The sequence below is a fragment of the Phoenix dactylifera genome, chromosome 1, assembly GCF_009389715.1.
Source record: "Phoenix dactylifera cultivar Barhee BC4 chromosome 1, palm_55x_up_171113_PBpolish2nd_filt_p, whole genome shotgun sequence".
Taxonomy (NCBI): Eukaryota; Viridiplantae; Streptophyta; class Magnoliopsida; order Arecales; family Arecaceae; genus Phoenix; species Phoenix dactylifera.
The window spans coordinates 826,782-834,637 of record NC_052392.1 but is presented as its reverse complement, the minus strand read 5'-3'; positions in this window follow the sequence as shown (position 1 = coordinate 834,637).

Here is a 7,856-nt window from a genome sequence, read left to right as displayed (position 1 = left end):
AGAGATGGCAGGCGATGGTAGAACTCGAGACAGGAAAGAGATTGAAATGTCTGAGATCGGACAACGGTGGTGAGTATTGTAGCAGGGAGTTTGAGGACTACTGTGCAGAGGCTGGGATTGTCAGGCAGAGGACAGTTCCAGGAACACCACAACAAAATGGAGTTGCTGAAAGGATGAACAGAACAATTAATGAGCGTGCCAGGAGTATGAGGATACATGCTGGATTGCCACAGCAGTTTTGGGCGGAAGCAGTTAACACTGCTGCCTACTTGATCAACAGAGGGCCATCAAAGAAACTTGAATTTGGAATTCCTGAGGAAGCATGGACAGCGAAGAATATTGATTTGGCGCATTTACGAGTATTCGGTTGTACCGGTTATGTCCATGTTGATTTCAGTCAAAGAAGCAAACTAGACGCCAAATCAAAGAAGTGCATTTTCGTTGGATACGGAGGTCAACAGTTTGGGTACCGGCTTTGGGATCCCGAACACAGGAAGATCATTCGTAGTAATGATGTGGTATTCAATGAGAAAATGCAGCAGAGCTATGAATCAGAAACAAAACCTGTTGAGCCGTATTTTGTGGATCCTGAAGAGGAGTCTACAAATTCTGGTCATAAGACTCAGTCAGAGCAAGAACCTGAAGCATTGGCACCCCCTCCACAACTAAGAAGGTCCACTCGTAGTATTCATGGGAAGCCTCCTCAAAGGTATGATGGGACTCTTAGTTATTTGTTGCTCACAGATAATGGCGAACCTGAATGCTTCATGGAGGCATTGGAGGTTGATACCAGGAAGGAGTGGGAGTTGGCCATGGATGATGAGATGGAGTCATTGGAGCAGAATCAAACGTGGGATTTGGTGGATCTGCCCAAGGGAAAGAAAGCACTGTCAAACAAATGGGTTTACAGGCTAAAGGAAGAGCAAAATGGGAAGAAGCGATACAAGGCCAGGCTGGTTGTAAAAGAATTTCAGCAGAGAGCAGGTATCGACTTCACGGAGATCTTTTCACCTGTAGTCAAGATGAGTTCTATTCGGGCGGTGCTGAGCATGGTGGCAGTAGAGGATCTTCACTTAGAGCAGCTTGATGTGAAGACGGCCTTTCTCCACGGAGATCTCGATGAGGAGATATATATGCAGCAGCCGGAGGGATACATTGCAGCTGGCACGGGTGACTTGGTTTGCAAATTGAAGAAAAGCCTCTATGGTTTGAAACAGGCACCCAGACAATGGTATCTCAAGTTCGATAGTTACATGCTTGAGATAGGATACAGGAGATGTCAGGAGGATCACTGTTGCTACTTTCGGGACTTCGGTACATCTTACATTATCTTGCTATTGTATGTTGATGACATGTTAGTTGCAGGAGCTAGCATGCATGAGATTGCAAAATTGAAGCTGAAGCTGTCAAGAAAATTTGCAATGAAGGATCTAGGAGCAGCAAAACAGATCCTTGGGATGCGGATCAGCAGAGATAGGTCTAAACATATCCTCAGACTATCTCAGGCGGAGTACATCAGCCGAGTACTCAGGAGATTCTGCATGGAGGGTGCCAAACCTGTTGGCACACCGCTGGGTGCCCATTTTAAGCTTTCAAAAGGGCAAAGTCCGAAGACACGGGAGGAGGAGCTCAATATGTCAAAAATCCCGTATGCATCGGCGGTGGGAAGCTTGATGTACGCTATGGTGTGTACGAGACCAGACATTGCTCAAGCAGTGGGAGTTGTGAGTCGCTTCATGAGCTGCCCAGGCTTGGAGCATTGGCGCGCGGTCAAATGGATACTGAGGTATCTGAGAGGCACGGAGCACATGTCATTGTGCTATGGAGGTTCTGAGATCCGGTTACAGGGCTATGTGGATTCAGACATGGCAGGAGACTTGGACGGCAGGAGGAGCACGACAGGGTACTTGTTCACCTTGGGCAGTGGAGCCGTCAGTTGGATTTTCAGGTTGCAACCAGTTGTTGCATTGTTGACTACAGAAGCGGAGTATGTGGCAGCCACAGAGGCATGCAAGGAACTAATATGGCTTTAGGGCTTGATGAAGGAACTTGGGAAGGAACAGAAGGATTGCATGTTATATTCAGATCGTCAAAGTGCAATTCATCTGGCGAAGAATTCAGCTTTCTATTCAAGGACGAAGCATATTGACATACGGTACCACTTCGTGAGGTCATTGCTCGAGCAGGGACTTGTCAAGTTGGAGAAGATTCATACAAGTCAGAATCCTGCAGATATGTTGACGAAGGTCGTCACGGTGGAGAAGCTGAGGAGTTGTTCAGCTTCTGCTAGTCTTCATGCTTGAAGACGTTGAGGAGGCATCGTACAGATCTCACTAGGATGATTCAGTTTCAGTGGGAGCACAGAGGAGAACCAAGTAACAAGAGGATATACCCAAGGTCTCCAAGTGGGAGATTGTTGGGGTATGTGGAGACCATTGGTGATGAAGAGAATTGAAGGAGAATCAATTCTGCATAGTTCTGTCTGGCAGACTGTCAGAGTCGACTCGAGCTACAGTCGAGTCGACTCGGGAACAGTCGAGTCGACTCGAGGCCTGTCGAGTCGACCCGAGAGGAGAAAGCCGCAAAAATCATATTTCTGTCTGGACTGTCAGAGTCGACTCGAGCTACAGTCGAGACGACTCGAAGCATCTCGAGTCGACTCGAGCCACAGTCGAGTCGACTCGAGATCGTGCCAGTTTTTCTGAAAATTGTCCAGACGTGCCAGAGTCGACTCGAACTACAGCCGAGTCGACTCGAGCTCGCGGGAAATCATACGGATGAGTTTTCTTTTGGTGTTTTGTTGGCGTTTTGACGGCTATGATCATCTGAAGGTCTTGAGACTATATATAGGACTCATGAGAGCCCTAGGGTAAGTGGATTGGCCGTATATTTGAGAGAGACTCTTGTTTGTGAGGCTAGGGTTCTAGTGAAGAAGAGGATTGGGATCCTACTTCTTGTGCAAAGGGAATTCTGTGTGAATCTCTTGTAGATCGATCGCTTGTGATCGTTCGGGTGTGTGCAATCTCTGTAATCAGTTCATCCTAATTGAGATTTGGAGCGGTGGAGGACGTAGGCTACTTGTAGCCGAACCTCGTTACATCTTTGTGTTTGCTTTGCTATTTTCTTCCTTCTTCTTCCTTTGATCTTTGATAATCCGTTGCGGTGCTCAAGTGTTTTACCCTACTGATACCAGGGGTAATCTTTTGCCCTTCGTAGGCGGAGCGAAGAGGTGATCCTTGAGTCCGGTGTCGAGGGAGAGAGTGCTTATCCGTTCGTATCTCTCTTGCTTGTCCAACGTCGGTGGCGGCGCCGGTGTGAGTGGGTTCCGGCGTGGGCGCTGACAACAAAGAGCAAGAGTAGTACTTCTTGTGTCTCGTCACAGAATTCATTAACAATAATCCTTAATTCCTGCAAAATTATGTTGGTAGAAATATAGGTGACTAAGGCTAGCAATCATGAGACAAAAATTGAAAAGTTACTCTAGTTTCCTGGTCATTTCAATGTAGAAAATGGTCAGAAGAATAATTTAGAAGCGTTAACCCAACCAAGTAGTGCCATGTCTATGGGTCATCATTCCTGCCATTCTTGTTGGAAGCCTTTTCCTGCATTAGTTGCTGATCATTTTCCATCTATATGCTTTCTTCGCATTTGCTACAAACAAAATACAGAATGATGCTTTTCCATTACTAAAAAAATAAAAAATGATGCTTGGGATGCCACGAGGCTTAATCCTCCCCGCTCTCTCTCTCTCTCTCTGCCCCGCGCGCACGCGCGGTCAAAGGGACATGATAAAAGTAGTCACATGCTTGTTAGATACGAGGAAATATTTTTGGGTGCAGGGTGGTACATTTTTGTAGGCAGCGACGGAGCCCAAATATAGCAAGGCTACGGTTTAAGAGGCATGGGATATGTTGGGGGGATAAGATTTTTCCCCCAAATGATACGTATGCCCCCTAAGAAGCCACACAATCGCCGACCCTGGATAGCCGGAGTCGGCGTCCGACCCCGGGGCGTCCGACCTCGTAACATCCGACCTCGGATCCCCGACCTGGAAAACCCCGATGCTCAAGGTCTACCCTTGTCAGCCACCTACTACGGCCGTACTCCTCCGAGGTCCGATCGAGGACCATATCCTGCCACTGCTCCAGCATTTATTACGCATGGCCACTGAAAACCTCCAGTTCACTCCACAATTAATGCGGATCTCCGGCCTACTCTACAATTAATGCGGATCTCCGGCTTACTCCACAATTAATGTGGATCTCCGGCTTACTCCACAATTAATGCGGATCTCCGGCCTACTCTACAATTAATGCGGATCTCCGGCTTACTCCACAATTAATGCGGATCTCCGGCTTACTCCACATTTAATGTGTATGGCTCCTGTCATCTACGGACTCTCAGCTCTCCACGGCAAATCAGCCCAGCAGAGTCTAGTCGACTATGATAAGTTTCTGATCTCGGCCATACCTCCGACACCAATGCAATAATTCGCCTGGTAGCGTGCTAGTTCGGGTCGTACGACGCCCTCACCGCCGACATCAGTGCAATGATTCGCCAGGCCGTGCACCGACCTGAACAACATGCCGAGCCGTACTACGGCTTCGCCCCGTTACATCACAGGTAAACCGACCCCCGCCTATAAAAGGGAGCCTTGGCCACTCAGGAGGGGGTTGGAAAATTTATGCACTCTGCAGACACTGTTTATCTCCTCTTTACACTATTTGCCCCCTCCCTGACTTGAGCGTCGGAGGGCCGGCGCCGGAAAACCCGGCCACCGGTTCGTGCGCAGGCACCCAGACGGAGGACGCCGCCAGCTGACGGATCGCCGCCCCGCCGCGAGGACCAGCTGCTCCTTCTCTCCGGCCGCCCCAGACGGAGGACGCCGCCCGCCGACCGGTCGCCGCCCCGCCTTGGTGACTCGCCGCTCCCTCTCCCTCGACCGAAGATTGCCCCCGGGTCCAATTTCCAGCAACAGGATACATTTGAGGAAGGGACCGAGTAGCAATCATGAAGTTGAGAAGTAAGGGAGCCTCTAACATCTCCCGGCGTCCCCCGCAAAGTCCTGGACACTCCGTCCAGAATTCCCCAACTCCGGCTGACCCAGTCCCTCAGGTCCAGCCGGAACAGTTCAATGCCCTGGTACAGCAAGTCCAGGCCCTGGCCGCCGCCATTCAGGGCCTGCGGCGTGAGGAGGCTTTACCGACGCTTCCCCCGCAGGCCCAGGCCCCGCCGGAGTGTCTCCCCAATGGCCCGGTTCTCTCCGGCCAGAATTTACATGGCTCCTCCAGAGCCAACAACGAAGAGCGAACTTCTCCCTGGAGGGAGCTACCGGGGGAAGATTTCAACAGAAGACTCCAGCCTTCTGAGGCTGAGTCAGCCCCGGACCGCCGTGAGCCGGCGCAGACCACGGCGACAGTTCCGCGGGTGGGAGAGCTCGACAGAAAGGTTGAGCACCTGGAGCGCCAAATCGCAGCGCTCCACAGTAAGAAGGCGAGGCAGGAGGGAGACTTTGAGTTCACCACCAAGTCTCCCTTCTCCTGCCAGATCGAGGACGAGCCGGTTCCCGTGAGGTTTAAGATGCCCCAGGTGGAGCCCTACAGCGGAATCACCGACCCTCTCGACCATCTGGAGAGCTATCGGGCCCTCATGGCCCTACAAGGGTCCTCGGAAGCTATACTTTGCAAGGCCTTCCCAGCAACCCTCCGAGGGACCGCTCGGCTTTGGTTTTCTGGACTGAAGCCGAACACGATATCCTCCTTTGAACAACTCGGCAGGCAGTTCGCCACCAACTTTGCTGCCAGCCGACGTCAACGACGGACGTCAGATTCCCTCTTGGACATCAAACAGAAGGAGGGGGAATCTCTTAAGGAGTACCTGGACCGCTTTACCGCCGCCACATGGGAGGTTCGCGAGCTCGACCAGTCGATAGCCATGTCGGCTCTGAAGACTGGGGTTTGCTCCTACCGACTCCTCTTCTCCATCGAGAAGAGCTTTCCGGCCGACTTCACCGAGATGTTGGCCCGGGCCCGGAAGTACGCCAAGGCCGAGGAGGCGGTCGCCTCCAGGCGGGGAGCAATTGAGCCCGCCTCAAAGAAGCAGAAGAAGCGCCGCGAGGAGCGCGGCCGACAGAGGAGCCGATCCCCCCGCCATGAGAAGAATCTCCCCCGACTGAGGAGCCCGCCCCGTCAGCAGGGACGACCTCAGCAGAGGACACCTCCCCGACCGAGGTCCCCGCTACGGCCTCGGATGCACCCAGGGAGGTACGACAACTACACACCCATCAATGCTCCTCGGGCCGAGATCCTGATGGAAATTGAGGGTCGGGACTTCTTCCGACCCCCGCCGCCTATGCGAGACACGGGAATTCCCCGTAATCCCAGGAAGTACTGCCGCTTCCACCGAGACCGCGGCCACGACACGGAGGACTGCATCCAGCTCCGGGATGAGATAGAAGCGCTCATCCGTCGAGGAGTACTCAACCGGTTCGTGAGAAACCGGCGCGAGGAAAGAAGGCCGGCGGAGAATGTCGCACCAACCGAAAATCCGGACGGCAACAGGCCCATCGCCGGCACCATCAACATGATTGGGAGGGCCTCGGCAGGAGCAGTCGCCCAGGGAGCACCCCCGAAACGCCTCCGCACTGATGAAGTCATCTCGTTCTCGGACGAGGACTTAGAAGGGGTCGAGACCCCTCACGATGACGCTGTGGTCATCTCAATGATTGTAAATAGGTTTGATGTAAAGCGTGTCCTAGTTGACAATGGAAGCTCAGCCAACATTTTGTATTATCATGCCTACCAAAAAATGGGGTTGACAGAAGGACATCTCCGGAGAATCAATGCCCCGTTGGTTGGGTTTACCGGAGATGCGGTCCCGGTTGAAGGTGAGGCTAGCTTCCTTGTCACAGTTGGCCTCGCCCCCCGGGAGAGCACTGTGAGGATGGACTTTCTGGTGGTCCGTCTGCCCTCGGTCTACAACGCCATCCTTGGGCGGCCAGGGCTAAACGCCCTTCGAGCCGTGGTTTCAACCCGCCATCTGCTCATGCGGTTCCCCACCGGCCAAGGAGTAGGCGAGGTCCGCGGAGACCAGCTGGTCGCCAAACAATGCTACATGGCGGCCCACGGAGCAAAGCAACCCGCCGAGGCGACGATTCGGCCTATGGGCCCCTCATTGCCCATAGAAACCCTCGATGCGAGGGACACCCTTTGGAAGAAGCAAGTAGAGCCCGGTGAGCTCCTTATTCAAGTTCCACTACAAGAAAATTTTTCCGAGCTAACCGTGTAGGTCGGCTCCGGCCTCGGCGCCCACGAGAGGGATTGCCTCGTCAGCTTCCTGCGGGACAACGCTGACATCTTCGCCTGGTCGCCCGCGGACGTGCCAGGAATTGACCCTGAGGTCATGGTCCACCGACTCCAGGTGAGGCCAACCAGCAGGCCTGTAAAGCAGAAGAAAAGAGGCTCCGCCCCGGAACGACAACGAGCTGCGGCTGAGGAGGTGGACAAACTCCTCGGGGCCGGCTTCATCCGGGAGGTCTCCTACCCGGACTGGCTCGCCAACGTAGTCCTCGTAAAGAAGGCCAACGGGAAGTGGCGTATGTGCGTGGACTACACCGACCTGAACAAGGCCTGCCCGAAAGACAGCTTCCCCCTCCCGAGCATCGACCAGCTCGTCGACTCCACTTCAGGACACCAACTGCTAACTTTTATGGACGCCTTTTCAGGGTACAATCAAATCCGAATGGCGCCAGAAGACGAGGAGAAGACGGCCTTCATCACCGACAAGGGCACCTACTGCTACAAGGTGATGCCCTTTGGCCTGAAAAACGCTGGGGCCACCTATCAGAGACTGGTCAG